This window comes from Oncorhynchus keta, chromosome 29 (assembly GCF_023373465.1).
Source record: "Oncorhynchus keta strain PuntledgeMale-10-30-2019 chromosome 29, Oket_V2, whole genome shotgun sequence".
NCBI lineage: Eukaryota > Metazoa > Chordata > Actinopteri > Salmoniformes > Salmonidae > Oncorhynchus > Oncorhynchus keta.
The window spans coordinates 34820737-34842304 of record NC_068449.1 but is presented as its reverse complement, the minus strand read 5'-3'; the positions used below and the strand labels follow the sequence as shown (position 1 = coordinate 34842304).

General features: G+C 40.8%; 1 protein-coding gene across 2 annotated transcripts in view; it reads left to right on the top strand.

Annotated features, from left to right (window-relative positions):
• Positions 1 to 1220: 1220 nt before the first annotated feature.
• Positions 1221 to 21568, top strand: part of si:dkey-87k14.1 (leucine-rich repeat transmembrane protein FLRT2) — a 57801-nt gene continuing 37453 nt past the window's right edge. For both annotated transcript variants that reach the window (XM_035743376.2, XM_035743375.2), the window contains exon 1: positions 1221 to 1451. The gene's annotated coding sequence lies outside the window, so the exon portion shown is untranslated. The remainder of the gene's footprint in view (positions 1452 to 21568) is intronic.

Below are 21568 nucleotides of genomic sequence, written 5' to 3'. Positions count from 1 at the left end.
GGACAATGTCAAACCTGTGCTATATGTTTGATGTGTTTGATAAGGTTCCATTTATTCCATTCCAGCCGTAACAATGACCCTGTCCTCCTATAGCTCCCCCACCAGCCTCCTCTGGAGAATAACATAGGCACCCTATTCCCTATGTAGTGCACTACTTTGACCAGAGCCCTATGGGTCAAAAGTAGTGCACTATATAGAAAATAGGGTTCAATTTGAGACAGCCATAGACCAGTGGGAGCCTGTGCTAGCTAGACCTTGTCAAAGCACTTTCTCTCACCCAGATAAATAATAAATATGGGCTAATACCTCATCTGTGGATCCACACGGCTCCGTTATTCACATGCACAAACACAGAAGTTTCTAGGCATACTGCCATCCAGTCCTGTTGATTTGAATTACAGTATCCCTGTTGACAAGAGATTGAAGAAAACACAGTTTCTTTGTCCCACAACTACTAACAAGTCAATAAGTGAGTTTTATATATGTTCTTTCTGCGTCCCAAATTGCACCCTATTCCCTATTATGCACTGGTTTTAGTCCAAAGTAGTGCACTCCATATGGAATGGGGTGTTCTCCAATGAACTACTACACGGTTCCATTACCATCAATACTAGGAGGGGTTATGACATGATGTCATTACCTTTAATGATGCAATGCACATGTGTTCTGCAGCATTCAGATGAGACACATCATGTAAAAATAGGTCATAGGTAAGTAACCTGAGATAACTTAAAAGCACATCACACTGTAATGAACCCGTAGAAATCCCTTTCTAAATAACAGCGCTAATAGACTGTTCACTTTGACCTCATAAAAACTACCGCTTAGCTTGAAAAGTTTCTGTACCTATTTTTTGGGGAACCACTCATTGTTCACAAGAGTGCCATTTCCCCTACCTTAACCTTTGTTGAAGTTGCGATTCTGTTCTAAAGCTTGGGGAGTTTTAGCCTGCTGGACGGATCATCACATGGTCTTCATCTGTGAGATGCAGAGACTCCTCAACCAGCCTGGCCACTCTCACTTTTTCCTTCACCCCTGTGTTCTCTGGTCTTCCCCAGGCTCTCCTTCCTTCACGAGGCCTGGAAACCCGACCCTACTGCACCTGTGAGCTCATCGCTAGCTGGGCTTAGGGGTTAAATAAAAAGGAGAGGAAGTCGAAATCCCAACTGGAGGTGTGATGCCTGCCTGTGGAGGGCTGGTTCAGGGCTGAGGGGGAGTTGAGGAAGAGGGACAGAGGGAGTGAGAGGGTTAAGTTACACAGTATGAAGAGAAGGAAATGCTGAGGTGTTGATCTCACTGAAAAGTTGCTTGAGCCGCTGAGCAGTGGCCCCGGTCTCCTGCTCGTTCTCTGAAAGTTTACAAGTCAACCGTGCAGTACGAGGAAGGGGGAGCGCCACAGAGGACTGCGAGACTGCATGCATTTAGAGTCCCTGACAGCAGCCCTAGAGAAGGTAAAGAGCCAGCCTACCTAATTACCTGATATAATGAGAATCTATATGGGGAACCGTTAAATTGTTGCTGCATGCGCTTAACGGCTGGACAATTAACTAAAATCTTTATGATCATTATTTCAATGTTTACTAAGACATGTTTGGTAGAGGTTAGATAAACCTTATAAAAGTATGTATGGTGAAAACATAATGAACGACAAAACTATCCTCAGAGTTATATTCAATGTTACAGTACATTGAGATCAAATGTGAAACAAGAAACGATATTCAAAGTCATATTCAAAGTTAAATGAAGTTCACATGTAAACACAGCATGTATTACAAGGAGTAACTCAAGCTGAACGTGTTCATTTATAATGCAACACACAAGCAAGGGTAGTTTCAAAGACGGTTTGAATTCTTGCCGGCCTTTCAAGTATTTTGTCCAAAGACACAGCGTGAAACACATACTGTACTTTTCAAATATGTCTTTGATATATTGTAAGGCACACAGATTTGCCATGTAGATGGAAATACGGCATTATCCTATTACTTTATTTATTTTGTTGAGTGAATTTCCTCCTCAATTCCGTGCTAGTGTTTGGAGGATAAGACTACAGAATATATATAAATATATATTTTTAATGACTTGTCTTAATATGTAAAGCCTATATGGTGGTATTATATATTTTTACAAATAAAATACTTGGTACAATTGTAATTACACAATAACAACATACGAATTACTAGCTTGTTTAATCAAGCACTGCTTCACTACCGTACCATTTGAATCCAGCTTTAACATGTACTTACAAATTCAAGTTTTTTTTACCTTAAGTACCATTACTATCATACAATCTCCTATTGGAAACAGTACTGTAAAATGCAGCGATTACCACAAAATGCAATTCATTGAAAATACACAGATGTCATCTAATCTGATGTATTGTTGTAAATTCTTTAAATCTGAACATGAATTTAGAATAACTACAGACGGGCCGCAGTCCATGAAATCCGTATAACTGTTCACCGTTTCCCCACTTCTGGGAATTTTGCTCATTGGAAAGGGGTTACCTTGATTTTGACAGTAGCTTACAGGCTCAGTGGCAAGTAAAATTCTGTATTTCATTTTACAGTACATCTACTGTAATATAAATAAATACAGTATCTCTCCTCAACTTACATTCTGACGAGTCCCATGGCACTTGTGGGGGAGCAAAATGGAAAAAAACATCGTGTTTGTGAGAATCTCATCTTTCCATATTAGTTTGAAGCCCAAATGTTTCGGAGGCTACATATTAGTTTGTAGCCCAAACGTTTCCAGAAAGAAGACCCATTTTTGGGATATCTCATGGTCTGACAAACACCACTGTAGCTCAGCCACCTTCCACCGCCAGATGTGGAAGGCCGACATATGCGGATGTAGTGGATTGAGAGGCCGCCCATGCGTCAATAGACACTTAAAGATTTGAATGAATATTTGGTGGTTTACAGTATATTACTTGCACTTCTAGCGGGCTTAACAAAGGCTTCTAAACTGACAGCAACTACAGAGCAAAACAGACTAAAAGGACATGGCAAAATGCTCAACCATTTAAAGATGCACTATGCCGAAATCGCGCCACCATTTCCTGCTTGCAAAGTGTCTAATAATTTGGCTAGTTTTAGGTTATGTGACAAAACAAGCAAGTATAGTGTAGAGAATCATTGTACCATCTAAATCATTAAAAAAATAATTGTCAGCAGTTTGAAACTGGTGTACAAAACAGAAAGTAAAAGACACAAAAACTAAACTTGAATAACTAAATAGGGGTTAAAAAAAAAGGTATATAAAAAAAGGGAAAAAAAATGTATGAAAAAAATTAACTTGACAACGGGAAGCATAGAAAAGGCGCACATAGAGTAGATCTACTGCTTCTTAATTGCTTTCTATGAGAATGTTAGATATATAACACAAATTTCTATGTAAATTTGGTGAGGTCGCCCAAAAAGTTACACATTGCAGCTTTTAAGATTTAAGACTTGCTGCCACTCCAATCTGTACCCTATACATTTTAAAATGATGGGGCACTATATCCACATAGGAGTTAAATTCACTGTTGCATCAAAGATAGCTTCTTACAAGGCATGCCTCAAAATATGTTAATTACCTGGAAACAACAATACCATGCACTCACTAGTGGTCAAAAGGTTTTTGTTGCTCCAAAAATACAGCAATGTACTGTATTCTGTGGGGTGGAATTACAGTACCATTTGAAATGCAGCATTTCTTTCCCCGCCCACAACATTTCCCCACAATGCATCCTAATTTTAAGTATGCTGCATTAAAACATTTCAGAGTATTTTACTGTTGATAATAGACAAAATGACCGTATAATTTACAGTTTTCCGTTACAGTGTGTAACGTGTACGCTAGGAATCGGGAAGCAAGTACAGGGAGTGAATTTAATAAAGAAATGAAACATGGAACAAAACAAGAGTAGCGTACAGACATGAAACACAGAAACAGAGTCAATAACGCCTGGCTAAAGAACCAAAGGGAATGGCAAATATAGGGGAGGTAATCAGGAAGGTGATGGAGTTCAGGTGACTCATGAAGCGCAGGTGCGCGTAACGATGGTGGCAGGTGTGCGTAAATAATGAATAAACTGGCGACGTTGACCGAGGGGGAGCGGGAGTAGATGTGACATGACATAGTGTAGCTTGGAATAGTAGATTTAAAACAACAGACAGAACCAGATCAAAATCTTACATCAGTTGTTTCATTCGTCAAAACAGGAATAAAATGAAAGTCTCAATGGTGGTCTTCACTACTAGGCCTCTTGAGCATTGTACGGATAGGCTCTTAGAAGAGTTCGGTGTGTATATCTACTGTATGTGTTTGCAAGGACATACTTGTGTGTGTGTGTGTGCGGGGGGGTTGTGTTTGTGTGTGCATATTTCATGTCTCTGCTTTCCTAGTGTGTTTGCAGCCCATCCACTTGTCTTTTACAGTGTTTTGATCAAAGGTGAAACCACAGTTATGGTTGCTATCCCCCCAGTGCCTCTGTTTAGCTGTTTGCCCTGCAGTTCTATTTACTGACATTAATTCATTCAAATACTACCTCAATCATTAAATCCTGGACAGAGCTGTTCATAGAAATAGTACAATTCAGACAGACCAGAATTGGAATACATCTCACAACTGAATTGTGATTCAATGGGATGATTGTTGTGTTTCTATGAAGCCGATTGACCAGCGGAAGAGCGTTGAAAACATCTCAAGATCAAAAAGAGCTTTTGTTCTACAAAAATATGAGATAGAATACAAACTTTTACCAGCAGTTTTTGTTTTGTAGTTTTAGGTTTGTTATATCTACTGCCTGAAGAAGTTTAAAAAAAATGTATTTACTAGAAAAAGCAACAGTTTAAAATGAATCCTATGGTGTAGACTAGTGGTTAGAGCGTTGGACTAGTAACCGGAAGGTTGTGAGTTCAAACCCCCGAGCTGACAAGGTACAAATCTGTCGTTCTGCTCCTGAACAGGCAGTTAACCCACTGTTCCCAGGCCGTCATTGAAAATAAGAATGTGTTCTTAACTGCCTTGCCTGGTTAAATAAAGGTAAAATAAATATATAAAAAATATTGTGATGAAAATGCATTTATGTTGGCTACAACTCTGTATGTTGACAAAAGCAACAACCCCTTCTGGGGCTTTCCCTTTGCTTATGTCATAGTGGATTTACGTTTTGTGAGACATGTGACAGTGACAAAGTGCTGACAACAGTTTCATCGCTGGTCGGGTCGCTGTGGACAGGTCACCTACTGTACGCCACTGTAGTTGTAGAAAGATAAAAACACACAAAAAAACACACACAAACGTTCACACAGAAACACCATACACGTGCATGCCCACGTGCACACACACAAAACAGTGAACACTTGCTGAACTTGCCCATTGACAGTACAGTCATTGGGTACCTAATGACGACAAGACTTAATGACTATAGAACAGTATATCTTTAGATCTCCTCTCCCCGGGCAGGGCTGGTTTGAAGCTGGTTCCCCTGGCTTTGTAGACAGGTTAAAAGGGCTTCCAGAACCAGGACAGAGCTGAATTAGGTAGTAGCAATACTCTGTAGTAAATGGATGGTTCCAGGGGTATTCTCTTTCACAAATGACGGGCTAGACATATTGAGGCTAAGCAAGGACTTGGGCTCTTAACTCTTAACTCCAATCTGTGAACAATGTCAAGGCATACATTTTTTGGGGTCTCTTGTTTGCTGGTCACAAAGTACCTTGTTATGTTATGTTATGCTTATCGTTTTGTTTTTCAGTTTGTCAAATCTTACTCCCCCTCAGGGCAGATCTCTAAAACATACAGATGACCCACATGAAAAAAATACTACAGCATACTATGGTATAAATACTATAGTATTATTCCCTGCTTTATTTTTGCAGACTTTACTGCAGCATTCACTGTAGTGTTGTTGTAGACTTTACTGCAGTATTTACTGTTGTATATTGTAGTATAATGTAGTATTTCCAGTTACATATAGTATAAATACTATTGTAATTAATGTATTGTTCTTGATGATCGTACTATACTGTAGTATTTACTATAGTGTTTTGTGTTATTATCCTTGACATGTGTGTGTGTGTGTGTGTGTGTGTGTGTGTGTGTGTGTGTGTGTGTGTGTGTGTGTGTGTGTGTGTGTGTGTGTGTGTGTGTGTGTGTGTGTGTGTGTGTGTGTGTGTGTGTGTGTGTGATCTTTCTATAACCTGGAAGGATTTTTTGAAATGGTTTGTTTCTATACATGTTTTTGAAACAAAGTAGCATAATTAATCAAATGTTAATCAAATATAGTTAACATACATTTGTCCAAACTCCAGTTTAGATGCTTTAGCTAGTTTCACATCTTATACATCCCAACCTGGCAGTCAATCTAAAATCAGGTTGTGGTTGAATAAAAATTCTAAATGCTAGAGATCCCCACTCTGCCTTGATTGCAATATGATTCACACATCACTTTGTAATCCATCATAATGTGACTTTCTGAAATACTTGTTGGATTGTGTTAAGTAATTTTAATTTTAATTATAACATATCAGATTATAATCTTGCTTGATGAATTCAACAGCCATGTCTGTCACTAACAAATACAGTCATTGGTGGCAACTATACCATTTACTTGAAAGGCAAGGCACTCTGGAAAATATGCAAATAAGCCTTTACACTAAGCAGTCTGTTAATTTAACACAGAAAAGTGTGGACCCGTATAGACACTGGACCAGTGTTAAATTTAACACTGTCCGTGTTGATTTAACACTGGAGAATTTGCTGTGTACAAATGATTGAGGGATACTACAGTGTGTAGTATAGTATTCTACAGTTTACTATAGACTTTTATAGTAAGTACTGTAGTATTCTATAGCAAACTGTAGAAGTTTTTCAGTACGAGACAGAATAATTTCACACCTAATTTTAGAGAGTTGTCTGGGGTTTCCTATGAAGCATATAGTGAGTAGATATTATCAAATGAAGCAGTAAAAACGGTCTCATATTTAGGTCTTTACATCTTATGATCAGGCTAGATAGAGCATATCAACTGTAAAATATAAGTTTACGGTTGAATTGAATAGAATCGGCTGAACTGTATTCCATTGAGGAGAGATCTAGCTCAATGGACCAGATGATACATTTCTTAGCAGGGGGCTCCAGCTTCTTTCTTCGGTTATACAAATTACCAAATTATTTATTTATGCATTTATACTGTTAGCACCTCCCATTTAGAACGAGCCAGTGGGTCTGAGCAACCATTAGCCTTGAATCCTGTACTCTCCTCAAGGTTTTAAAAAATACTCTAACTTTCCCCAAATCACCAGGTTTTCCAGAAATACTGGTTGGCTGATTCTGGATTTCCTGCGTTTTCCTTCCTGATTCTGGGAATATTCTAACTGGGATTTCTGGAAAACCTGTGAATTTGAGGAACGTTACAGAAATGTTGCATACTTAGCCGAAACTGAAAATCAACCCATCCAATGCAGCATTAGCTCTGTAATAACTGGGCTATGTTAAAAAAGGTTGTTAACGATCCGCTGGTGTATTGCAGATTTTCCAAAAGCATGGACTCAAAACTTGTTCCAAGGTGGTAAACATTAGACTCTTGCTTCGCTCCTAAAGAATTTGTTGTGGTGTCGGGGCACTTGGCTAGAAAAACATATTAGCATCATTCCAGAGGCAGAGGAGGAGGGAAATGAAAACAGGAGAAAATGACTATATTGACTTTATTGGGCATTTCAAAGAGGTCTGGGAGAGTATGGGTTGGCAACCGGTGGGTTGTATTCTACTTTTGTTTTACATGATGCTGCCAAGAAACAAAGAGAAGTGGAAAAGTTTAGGTCTGCCAAGTGGGTGTGATGCTCTGCATCTTTATTAAAAGCTTAAATCCAAATCAGCTCCATTTGGATTAGACCTCATTCCTGCAGGCCACATTTTAGTGGTTAATCCTAACTCCTACGTACGTTCAGCCTGTTGGCATCCTTGGAAACAGATTCAAAACCATACATTTAAAAATATTTATGGAACAAACAAAATGATGCAATGGTCTATAAACAACATTTCCATTTTTGTTTCCAGGCAAGAAAAAAACCCACAAAAAAACACTGAGACAAAGGGATATAGAGATAACCAAGATTAGAACAGTGGAGGCCACACTAAATAGAAAGCATTTTATGCAAATTCCCATTGACTGAGTGTCTGAGGATCAAGGGATCTGGTCAAAAGTAATGCACTAAATAGGGTACCATTTGGGACATTCACAGGGCTTTCTCCTCCTGTCTTAAAGTGGAGGTATGAGCCTGGTTGACCCAGGTCAAATTGCAATGCCATGCTTAGTTGATTACCTGGCGGAGGCTGCTGCTGTTTAGTAAGTGGATCCCCTAACCTTGTGTCTTTCACATTAAAGGGGCCTAGCGCTGGTGGCAGACCAGATGGAAGACAAAGCATCGACCTCAGCTAAGCTTGGGGGGGAAAATAGAGAATTTTTTTTGTTGCTAAAGCTCTCTCGCAAGCACACAGAAACAGACAGTGGTGCAGTGGTCTAAGGCACTAGAGGTCTAAGGCACTGTGCCACTAGAGATCCTGGTTCGAGTCCAGGCTTTGTCGCAGCTGGCCATGACCGGGAGACCCATGGGTGGCGCACAATTGGTCAAGCGTCGTTTGGTTAGAGGGAGGGTTTGGCCAGCAGGGATATTATTGTGCTCTAGCGACTCCTGCGGTGAGCCGGGTGCAATGCATGCTGACACAATTGCTAGGTGTTTCCTCCGACACATTGGTGCGGCTGGCTTCCGGGTTAAGTGGGCATTGTGTCAAGAAGCAGTGTGGCTTGGCTGGGTTGTGTTTTGGAGTACGACCGGCTCTCGGCCTTTGCCTCTCCCGAGTCCTTATGGGAGTTGCAGCAATTGGATAAGACTGTTGGTTACAATGAATTGGGGAGAAAAGATAAGAAAATTATACAATTAAAAATAAATAAAGAAACAAACACACACAGTCTCTGAAGGGTTGTCTCGCTCCACTCTCCTTTTCTTCTGTCATCAGAATTTTTCATATTTTTCAGAATAGCCAATGAGAGCTCACTGTCAGTTGTGAGTAGGGCACACAAATGGTTTAGCCCTAGGTATGATGCAATGGTGTAGACAGAGCCAGTGGGTGACAATCAGTGGTTTAAGAGAGCTTCCTAAAATAAGCATTATTATACTCTTAGCTGCACTGTAACTCTCTTAAAACACTGATTGTCACCCACTGGCTCTGTCTACACCATTACCAAAACTTACCTTAAAAAACATTATTACACTCTTAGCTGCACTGTAAGTTTTGGTACATTTTCAATCTCAGTTTGAACAAAATAACCTGTCTGGCCTATTATTCGCTGTCTTCAAAATTACTACAACCATTCAATCACGCATCCCAAAAGCATTATTGTAACAGGTCATGTAGTAGGCTACATTAATCTCCGAGAGGTAATCATTTTGATTGTGATTTGTAGCTGAAGGCGGTGGTTAAGGAGCAATGTGTACATAACATTGCAAACTCCACAGGGCATGTGGAGATGATTATGTTGATAGAGAACATCTATAGCCCCATCTGAGAAACCAGATGTAATATATGTGCGTGGATGTTGGCTCAATGGCACTGTTTGGTGGGTTTTATTTATTTATACTGTACACACAAGAAAGCAAGCAAGAATGCACACACGAACACTCATGCACACACGTGCGCACACACACATACACAGTACACAGACACAACTGCATGTACCGTAGAATGACATACCACAGAGAAGGATTTTGGGGGAAAGCATTGTTTGTCTATGCTTGTATATACTGTTGTCTGGACAGAAATTAGAATTTTGAAATAGTTTGAAACTGTGACACAAAGTGAGAACTGTGAGTAGTGCACAAAGAATATCGCTGTTATTGCGGCACATTTAAATCTTCTCCACACCCACTGTTAGACCCTTGTGAATATAGGGAGGAGTTATGGAATCGTAAGAAAATAAAGAATATAAGCCACAACACATGTAAAGCACATTTTCAGACTTTGTGTTGTTTTGATTATATGCACATTGGTGCCAAATCCGAATTCGATATTTGGAAGCATAACTCAGACTTTGAATTCTCCAATTGACATCAAAGATTCAAGCGAAGGTCTAAGTTACATGTGAATATCTCAAGATACCATTTGTCCCATTAGAAAAGTTAACTTTCTAAAAGCTTTTTTGAAAGTCTGTTTTACCTCATAAGACCAGGATGAGATAAGTGTTCCCGAGTTGACTTGCCAAAGTCTATGGAGCGATCACACTTGGCTTTACATCTCTTTTTTGGGTTATGTTCTCATGACTATTCAGTCACGTTAAGTATCAAATCATTAAAAGTCCATATCCCAGTGTCAATATCAAGTCAAACTATATTATAATGTAATGACTTCAATATGGTATAATACAAGCCAGACTATAGCCAAAAGCAAGTTTAAAACTACCTGGACCAGTGAAATTGTGAAAGTCTGCTCAGAGTTAGTTTGTACTCCCTTTTGCACTGCATTGCTTGTTAGCCAAGTAGTTTGTGCTAGCCGGGGAGGGCTTGTCAGAACATAAGTCACAAAAGCCTCACGTACGTGGAGACCCAAACTGTCCTATTCCTAGCTCATCCTCTGTTTGACGTAGTGCACACGTCCACTCTATTCTTCAACACGTTTTGTGAAGTAGTTCATATGTGCAGCCGCTCGTATATCTTGTGACACGCATGTGCTGGGATCGGTCAAAGCCACTCACAGGGATGAGAGCAGAAGTGGGAACAACGTCAATCTCCATTTGTTCAGCTGCTGAGAGACATGATTAAGTGGCACAGATATGATCCAGAGAGACGCCTCACTTTGAGCCCCTAGACCCAACACACATGTACACACGTGCGCAAATGCGCGCACACACACACACACACACACACACACACACACACACACACACACACACACACACACACACACACACACACACACACACACACACACACACACACACACACACACACACACACACACACACACACACACACACACACACACACATGTACATGCAGCACACACACACACATACACACACACACACACACACCAGCCACACACACAATGTGACGGCTTGAGTTTCAGACCCTGGGTAGATTGACTGGCCGCTACTCCCTGTCCTGATTTATTGTTGCAAATTCAAAGATTCCAAGAAGTGAGTCAGTTTTTGTTGGCAAGGCAACCGCCCAGATCGGTTACAGGCTGCCCCCGCTGCTCGCTATTTTCATGGTACACACTGTATCAGCCGTGAAATGATACCACCACTAAAACAATATTCATTAATTGAGATTGCTGCAATACTTCAGGGTTTTGGCTCTGGGCCCTGGAACCTGGGGCTGTCCGGTCGGACCTCCAGTGAATTCTCCCAGGCCCTAGCCTGAGTGATGGCTGGGCTGGCAGGGATCAAAGCAGAGGATTGTAGCTCTTGTTGGTGAGATGTAGGCCACGGTACAGTAATTTGACCTCACTGCAAACACAGGTTATCACAGAAATGTTCCTAACACTGGCTGGGGTTTTCTGATTATATTGCGTACATCTCGGCACAGCCTTCCTCCATGGCAAGGACGCTGTTCTGCCCTTTCCTGGCATAGGGCTTATGATGATGAAAAACAAAATAAATACAAATGAACCTACCTGAAAACAAATGTGCTGCCAGTAGTGGTCATACAGTATGTGGGTCAAGTTTTTCCATGACCATGCAACATCAGCAACAAAAGAAACATGGTCATAGGCACAACTCCTGGACCGATTTAGGACCACTCCCTGGTAAAACATTTATTTTCATCTTAGTTTATCCAGATTTGCTGTATTTATTTTCTTCTGACGAGACAAGTTTTTGATCTTGAACAGCCGTAGTACACTAGCCCCGTCCCTGGGTGCATCTGCTCTCACAAAGAAAAACTATTCAACTATACTGTATTGTGCGGTACTCTACTCCACTGAATTAAACTATAGTTTACTGTAGTATTCTCTACTGTATTGTACTCTACTGTACTTTAGTCTAATGCAATTCAACTCTATTGTACTGTAAGTACTGTACTGTATTCTACTGAATAAAATTCTACTGTCCTGTACCGTACCATATTGTACTGTACTCTTCAATCTTCTACTATGCTCCACTGTACTAAACTGTGCTATACTGTACTGTGATGTTCATACTTGTGAAACATAGCCTAGGCATCTATGATTTGTTCGGGTTTGGATCTGGTCCGCACCGACCACATGTGTACTTGTTTGGGGGCTAATTCAAATAATTCCTAGCACGCTTTGCAAGTGTTTGTTTTTGCATTTATATTTTGGTCATTCAGTAGACGTTCTTATCCAGAGTGACTTACACTCAGCGCATTCAACTAAGTTAGAAAAACAACATATTACAGTCATTGCAAGGGGGAAAAAAATCAGTTGTAATTGAAGTGGTCTGTTGGTTTATTTTGTATATTGGACTACTTCGAACATCCTCAGTTCCAGTTTTAAAGCTTTTGAAAAAGATAACACACAGTAAAAGCATGTCATAGATGGGAGCAATAATACATGTTTTGTTGCAATCTCCAGTTGGCTCCTCTCTCCTATTAATTGGTTTGGAAAATAATTATTGTGATATAATGTTGAAATTTGGCAATAGAATCAATGACCGTTAAAAAAAGATTTTCAATGTCTGTAAATGTAAATCAACGTCTGGAAAATACATATTTTAACCTTTCATTCAGTACGTAACATACACCTGATTTCAACATCAAGAAAAGATGTACAGTATTCTGAAAAAAAATATTTTCAACATCTGGAAAATACGTATTTTTGACGTCTGTATAAGACATAATTTCAATATCCAAATAAGATGTATTTTCAACGTCTGGAAAGACATCTTCTTACCTTTAATTTCAACATAATTTTGCTGATTGAGTCTTGGCTGCAGGCATAAAGACGTGGCCCAGGAAGGTACAAATCTCCAGTTACAAACTGCTGTCCATCACAACTTGGTCTATTAAGTACCCCTGGAATGACATGGTGGAGTGCAGCTAGCAGAGACCGAGAGGGAGGAACGTGCCCTCCCTCTTTATCGCCCGGAGGAAAGTGCTCCTGTTAACGCCATTTGTTTTTTTCGCCGGGGGTCTTCCCTTTCCTTTCCGCCTGATGGAATGAAATGAGTGGACACCAGAGTCCTATCAAAAGTAGTGTGCTCTATAGTAAATAGGGTACCATTTAGGATGCAACCCCAGGCACAGTTACATGATGTATGGTGGCCTCTGTGAGGCAGGCTATTTTAGGAGGAGTGTGCCCATTAGCAAGGCTTTTCTGACTGTCGTAAATTAGGACACAGGGTCAATGCAAGGCATTTTATGTATAGGTAATGTACACTCACACAAATGAGCTAGCTAGCTAAACACAGCTCTCTGTGTTTGCTGTCTACGCATTCCCATTGTCCCATAGAGGGCTATAAAAATATAACCATAAAAACGTGGGAAGAGAAGTACACATTTTGAGGAGTAAAAGGATTTTAGTTAGAAAAATTGTGATTTGGGAAACAAAGAAACTCTAGAATGCATATCAAAGTAACTGTCCAAAGTACAACAAAGTACAAGTTCTCAGTAGACACAGATTGAGAAGAGGAGAGCTGTTGCCTGTGTTCTCAAGCCAATTCATATGTGTTACAGGACATGGAAACAAACTATGGTAAGCCACTATTTAAAGAAGTAAACCGTTTCACATGTAGAACACGTTGTAGAATATTTTATTAGAAGCTAACCCAACAGAATTTAGTCCATGTCCTGGAAATAGCTTTACTGTGACATATTGTAGATAAGACACATGAATATGCATCTTGGCAGACTCAACACAGTATGATTAAGTTATCTGCAGTGGCAGGATATTATCCCTGTTCTTGGAGCAGAATTCCCCACAAAATAGTAAACAAACAAAAAACAGACCAACAAGGGACATTTTGTTAGTCCCCACAAGGTCAAACGCTATTTCTAAAAGGTTTAGAGTTAATGTAGAATTTGTTAGGCTTAGAATTAGATTTAGCATTAGGGTTAGGAGCTGGGGAATTTTTTAGGGTTATAGTTAAAGGTTAGGTTTTGTGGTTTATGATGGTATCAAACCATGGGTTGCACGTGCGTATTGCAACTTTCTGCCCTGTTTCTATATTGTACATCATACCGGTCTGGAGAGGGTGAGGTTAGGGTACGGGGTCAGGGAAAATAGAATTTTGAATGGGACGGAATTGTGTGTCCCAACAAGGTTAGTTATACAAGACTGAGAGAGACAGTGAGAGAGACACAGATAGGGAGACAGACAGACAGACACAGACAGACAGACACAGACAGACAGACAGACAGACAGACAGACAGACAGACAGACAGACAGACAGACAGACAGACAGACAGACAGACAGAAGTAGAGAGAAAAAGAGAGAGCCATTCTCTCTCCATCAGGGGGAGATCCCAATCTCACCCTCCTTCTGGAAAACGATGATGATTTGTCTGTTTTCATCTCAAAGTATCATCTCCTAGCTCGCCCTCTGCATTGTGATGAAAGCATTTGTCTGCTCTACTGTGCAGCATACTGATGAGAGAGACTGAGGTCTTGGCCGTGGGACTTGAACTGCCTGGAAGTCTCACAGAGTAGAGAGTGGAAATCGTTAGGAATCTACCAGTTCGCCTGCATGACTGTAAGCAGCATGATAACCTATCCTCAACCAAAACTGTGGTGGGGAGGAGGGAAAAGGATACCCAAAAAGTGTTAGGTGTGTGTGTGTGTGTGTGTGTGTGTGTGTGTGTGTGTGTGTGTGTGTGTGTGTGTGTGTGTGTGTGTGTGTGTGTGTGTGTGTGTGTGTGTGTGTGTGTGTGTGTGTGTGTGTGTGTGTGTGTGTGTTTTCGAGATATTGATTGGTTTGGTAGGGTAGGGTGGTCTAAGGTCAGAAGTGGTAGAAAACCAAGCTAAAAGCTGACAAATTAGTTTGCCATTTTGAGAATTTCAAGGGCAGCAGGGACAGTACTGAGACTAGAAAATAAGATCTCTGGCATGTGGATATTTCTCTCCATCTTTCTCCGCTTAGGGAACGTTTCTTGTCATAAAATTATTTCACAATAAGTTACAATATCTGATCCTGGAATGCTCTTTCCGCCTTTAATGTACATGAGTTCAAATCAATTCTTTAATGTTTTATGTAGAAAAATACACTTGATAAACTACACACTGACTTTCTTGCATATGAACTAAACCATTTTACAGTTTCAACCACAGTTTTAAAAACTGTGTAACAATTTACAGATAATCATGATACAAATGACAGTGTTTCCACCCACTGACAGGTGTTTGGTATGCGCGTCTGTATCTGAATACTTCCATAAGGTAGGAGGAAGGTAGTGCCATGCACAGACTGCTCTGTACAGTTATGTCAAAATATTAGTACGGGGAGTCTGTCAACATCCACACTGTCAGGGGTGTGAATTGGATTCCAAATGTAGATGTACAAACTGACACAGAGAATGATTTCAACATCAGATGGAGAGAGAGAGAGAGAGAGAGAGAGAGAGAGAGAGAGAGAGAGAGAGAGAGAGAGAGAGAGAGAGAGAGAGAGAGAGAGAGAGAGAGAGAGAGAGCAGCACAATTAGACCCAACCAAATCATGAGAAAACAAAAAGATATTTACTTGACACATTGGAAAGAATTAACAAAAAAACAGAGCAAACTGGAATGCTATTTGGCCCTACACAGAGAGTACACAGCGGAAGAATACCTAACCACTGTGACTGACCCAAAATTAAGGAAAGCTTTGACTATGTACAGACTCAGTGAGCATAGCCTTGCTATTGAGAAAGGCCGCCGTAGGCAGACATGGCTCTCAAGAGAAGACAGGCTATGTGCTCACTGCCCACAAAATGAGGTGGAAACTGAGCTGCACTTCCTATCCTCCTGCCCAATGTATGACCATATTAGAGAGACATATTTTCCTCAGATTACACAGATCCACAAAGAATTCGAAAATCCAATTTTGATAAACTCCCATATCTACTGGGTGAAATTCCACAGTGTGCCATCACAGCAGCAAGATTTGTGACCTGTTGCCACGAGAAAAGGGCAACCAGTGAAGAACACACACCATTGTAAATACAACCCACATTTATGCTTATTTATTTTATCTTGCGTCCTTTAACCATTTGTACATTGTTAAAACACTGTATATGTATATAATATGACATTTGTAATGTCTTTATTGTTTTGAAACTTCTGTATGTGTAATGTTTACTGTTTAATTTTTATTGTTTATTTCACTTTATATATTATCTACCTCACTTGCTTTGGCAAAGTTAACACATGTTTCCCATGCCAATAAAGCCCTTGTATTGATTTGAATTGAATTGAGAGAGAGAGAGAGAGAGAGAGAGAGAGAGAGAGAGAGAGAGAGAGAGAGAGAGAGAGAGAGAGAGAGAGAGAGAGGTAGGAAAAAAGGTTTCATGACATGGCTGGCCGTGTTTGTAATTACATGCTGTCATATAAAAACGGTTCATTAGTGGATACTGTTGAAAGATGACTGGGGTATTCCTTCCCTCCGCTGCCAAGACGGACCCTGATGAGAAATGTGACTGGTAGCCCCCTTCCCTCCCTCCCTCCCAGTTCTTTCCCTCCGTGTGGAACACAAAACACAATACCTGCGCTTGTTTGAGGCACACAGACTCCAGCCGAGTGTGGAATAATAATAACAATACAGCTAAGCCCAGAGCCCAGTGGTGATGTGGAGAGAGATGACAGAAGACAGGAGGGCTAGCTCCAGGTCTGAGCCTGCCTGCGAGGCCTACAGTCAGAAAGCCCAAGCTTCATGTTCCCGCTATGCATGCAAAGAGGCCATTCATTAAAAACAAGTCCTTCTTGTTATGAGGTCTAGCTATCAGTTGGACTGGACACAAGCCAATCCCTGTCCCCCAGGGGATTTTTTTTTGCCTGTCCCAGGAATGTGCCATGACTGGGAATGTGGTATTCCTTCCTGAACATGGCTAATGCAGGTCTGAAACCTGCCCTCCCCACTACTTTGAAATGGAGTGTGCCACATGCAGTGTTATACTGTACGTCTCGATGTGTGACTCAATTTCTCTGTTGGCTGGACTTTAATATGAAAAGCCTGGATTGTGATAATGTATGGCACTCTGTTGGTCTTGGACTGTCCATGTTTCAAATATCAACTTCATATGAACACATACAGCAGCTTACACTGTTCTGACAACACTGTTCCAGCGTCAATCCTCACCACCAAATGTACCACCATGAACATCATTATAGTTACAAAGAAGCCATTTTGTTTTTTAGTTGATACACCAATTTTAAATAACATTTTGCAGTCGTTGCAATATTGCTCTCGAGCTAATCTACCTTATCTGTAAATAATTACAGAAACTTAAAAGAAGCCCTTTTTTCCTCTTGCGATTCAGGTGGGCTTGGGGCCAGACCTTTAAACACACATTCAAATGGTATTCTCTCTCCACAGCTCCTGCAGCACTTTGGGCCCTTATGGGCATTTAATGGGTCTGATAAATAGGGTTTGCAGAGGGCTGATTTCTTAATGCTGATGTATGGTTCTGACGGGACAGGTGCTGGCTCCTCAGCTTCCTAACACCACTGTAATTAATCTCATGTGTCATGTGATGAACCTAAAGCCCAGGTGGAGCCCAGAACAGACCAGAACACATGAATTATACAATGGAAAATCTCAATGGTAATGATTTCCCACGCTGGATGCGCACGAAGGCACGTGGACACATGTGCAAGCACACACACATTCACACACTCACAGGTAGTTGACTTTGGTCTCCTTGATTTACATTTCTCTTTCATCTCCCTTTTCTTAGAAGAACCGAGTACCGGGCTCCACTTTGAATCACACTTTAGAATTGACAAAGAAAAACATCCTTGATACGTATGCATTTTCATGGATGAGAAGGATATGAGCCATATGTGATTCATTTGCAGCGGCATCCTTCCATTAATCTGCTGTGTGGGGTGGCGGCGTGACAGCCGCTGGTGCTCGGCCCTGTGCCACCAGAAGAAGAGTTATCTCCTCAGGTCCCACCCTCTGGTTAATAATTGGAGAAGAAAGCTGCCCTGTTCATTAATATGCCTCACATTACCATCACTCACTGGCCTAGTTAATGTTTACTGTGCTGTACAGCAGGCCGAATCATAGCAGAGAATGTCCGGATTGATCCTGGATTGTCATTAAGATGCGTTTACACTTGATTTTGGATCATCATTTAGAGCTAGTGACTTTGTGTGAGGATTGAGGGAAAGCAGCTCAAATTGTTTCCAATTATGTTCCGCTATTTAGCTGTGTTGATCCTGCATTGTCATAGTTGTGTTCATCCTGGATTGTCATGATGTTCTGTTGATCCTGGATGGTTTTGTGATATCCAGCATTTTCAAGAAGTAAAAAATACAAAATGTTCACGCAGAACTGTGAGTAACGGATCTACTGTGCTACACCGACAGGGGTGTCGTTGATTTAATTAATCGTGAGTTGGCCTCAGAAGAGAGCAACATGTTTGTTAATTTACATTTTCTCTCTCTCATGCTGGTGGTGGTAACATGTGGGAAGGTGTAAGGTCAGAACACAAACCGTCCTTCCAACTGCCCAGATGGGGCCCACAAACCGAGCAGGCTTGTACTGCTCCACTGACACCATATGGAACAAGGAACAGAAAATGACTTATTTACAAACCCGCCGGCTTTCGTCCCTTCCGACATGTCGTTTCCGACGAACCATCTATCGTGAGGATAGATTTGGAAGTAGGGATTGGGATTTGAGGTTACCTGAGAGAGTTGTAACAGTTGAATGAAATCTAGAATCTGAGGTGGGGTGCATCCCAAATGTCACCCTATTACCTATATAGCGCTTTATGGACCCTGGTCAGATAGAGGTAGTGCACTATAGGGAATAGAGTGCCATTTGGGATCTAGCCTGAAAAAGAACCAGTGTGAATCTGACTGGATCATGGAGAGAGAATGGAACATTATGCCAGAGAAGAAAGGAGCATTTGTGACTTCACTTCACGAGCACTTCACTTAGATCGGCAAAATCCACGAAAGTCACCAACTGACATTTTGAAACAGTGTAATTATCGGGTGAGCAACTGTTGCAACTCCTCTGTATTTTTAATGGAAAGGAGGAACGTGATAAAGTGCTGTTTCCTTTGGCTAAAATTCCTCTCTGTATGATGCATGCATATGATGTGAAAAGGAATGGTAATTGACAATGATAATAATCAATGTATCCATTTGAAGAGTCACTGGGGGACAGCATGTTCGGCTTTCTTCAGTGTCCTGCACTTTCTCTAGCTTCCCCATTGCTTTCTCCGACTGTAACTTTTCAAAATGTTCCTATTCTTCCCCTCTCAACCCAACTCTTTGCCCTACCCTATTTATCTTTCTTATCACCCTGGCTTCTCCTATATATTTAACTCTGTGTCAACACCTTGACTTGCTCCTTTCTCCCCCTCTCCTCCCCGGGAGGAGGTACTGTTTGGGCTGCAGCAGTCAGGCAGGAAGCGAAGCAGCTCTTGCTTCTCTCTCTCGCTCTCTCTCTCTCGTTTTCTCTGGTGTAACTAGCTATGTGTACACACTAAATATTAGGGGTTCAACAAGGGTTCTTCTAAGATCCTCAAAGTTCTTAGAAGAACCGTAGTGTTCTAGGCACTGAAAATTGCAGACAAAAGGTTCTTCCAAGACCTGGGGTTCATCGAGGAACCTCCTTAGTTGCCCCACTGAAACATTTGGATTTGAAAGAACAGCAGGGGCAGGCATTTAACTGAACAATGTTAAGATCTCCTCAATTTAAGGTAAGGTTTGTCCCTTGTATGATCTACATTGATTTTGTTTTATGATGATACCATCTATCTTTTCATATTTGTGCAAATCTTTCTAAAACAGAAAATGTGTAATTCAATGGATATCAATCCACAAAGAGGTAATAATATGTAGGCTATAATAATTGGTTGAAGGCTAGCAGTATTGGGTGCAGATTAATGAACTGCTCACTTTTGTGTCTGTGTCTGCAGGTATACAGACGAGGAGGCATACACAGGTATGTCAATTGGTATTGATATGTTATGCAGATCACATTTACCATCCTCCTCCCTTACCTCTTCAATGAAAATCCCACAGGCCTCTACATTATGGACAAGGTATGTGTATGAAAACCATTATCAAAACAGCCTTTTTTTCATTCACATTTACCACAAAAACCAAGGTATAAATACTGTTGTGTGCATGTTTTGTTAAACATCTGTTTTGGATTCACAGACTTTACCCTCCTTACACCTGATGAATATAACAGGAAACCTGTTCGATCACCATGCACTGCAAAATCATTAGGGGTATGGATACGGAGAACATCAACATGCCAGAGGATATACCCATTGGACTTGGGGCTCTGCTGGGAGTTTACCTCATATTTAGATTTTTTTAAATTCTAAAATCATAATAAACACTGATGACCAATATAGTGTTATTGTTGTTATTGTAATGCATATTAATAATAACATGGGAGGAGGGGGTAGTTAAACAAACATAGCCTAAAAGGTTCTTCAAAAGGTTCTTTGAGGATCCATTAAAAGGGGTTCTTTGAAGAACCCTTTTAAAAGGTTATTCGAAGAACTTGTAGTGGTTCCCCCACAGTCTCAATTTGAATAACCCCTAAAGGATCCTCCAGGAACCTTTACTTTTTAGAGTGTAGCAGGCAGCAGCCAGTGTCTTCAACGGTGTGAGATAGAGCCCAGCTGAGAGAGAGACCAGCCAAAAGGGAGGAACCTGTCCATTGCTTGAAGCTATTTGTCTGTTTACTCAACCGTCTTTTGAGAAGGCATGGCACGATTATCACAAAACCAACATCAATCACAATAATGTATGTTCAGCGACTCTCAAAGACAATAGCACTTGTTAATGTTTGTGTTATGGGGTGAAATGACATTACATCAACTGACAAAATAATTAAGCATTAGATTGTTAGATTGGACTGAGGGAGTGGTGTTGTGTTCTAGTATGGCCTGTGGGCCAGCTTGAGATTGCTGGTAAACTGGACTCCATGATGGTCCCTCAGGGTGCTATTACTGTAGCTTACTTTTCGTTCCATTACAACCAGTAGAGGTTGCATCTTTTCAGACAGGCTTTGTGTTCAGAACAGACCTCCATGTTTTCTGGCTAGAGATAGTGTCTGTTTCCCAAATGGCACACTATTCCCTTGATTCAACTTGTCAGTAAGTCGACACCTGTGGTTTACGAAGCATGTGACAATTAGATTTAATTGAATTTATAGTGCAATACTTTTGAGTCAAACTGATGATCTAAGAGATGGAACATCCACAGCAGGGAACTCCTTTGATGTCGGATGATGTCAAAATGGGTCAGACAAAGAATGTTAATGGTCAGAAAAGAGCACAGAGAGAAAAGACACTGGCAGAACTACAATGGATTTAGGTTGTAAAACTCAAGGTGGAATATCCCCAATCAGCCTCGATATCAAAGACAAAGTACGGTGAGGAGATACAGAGGGA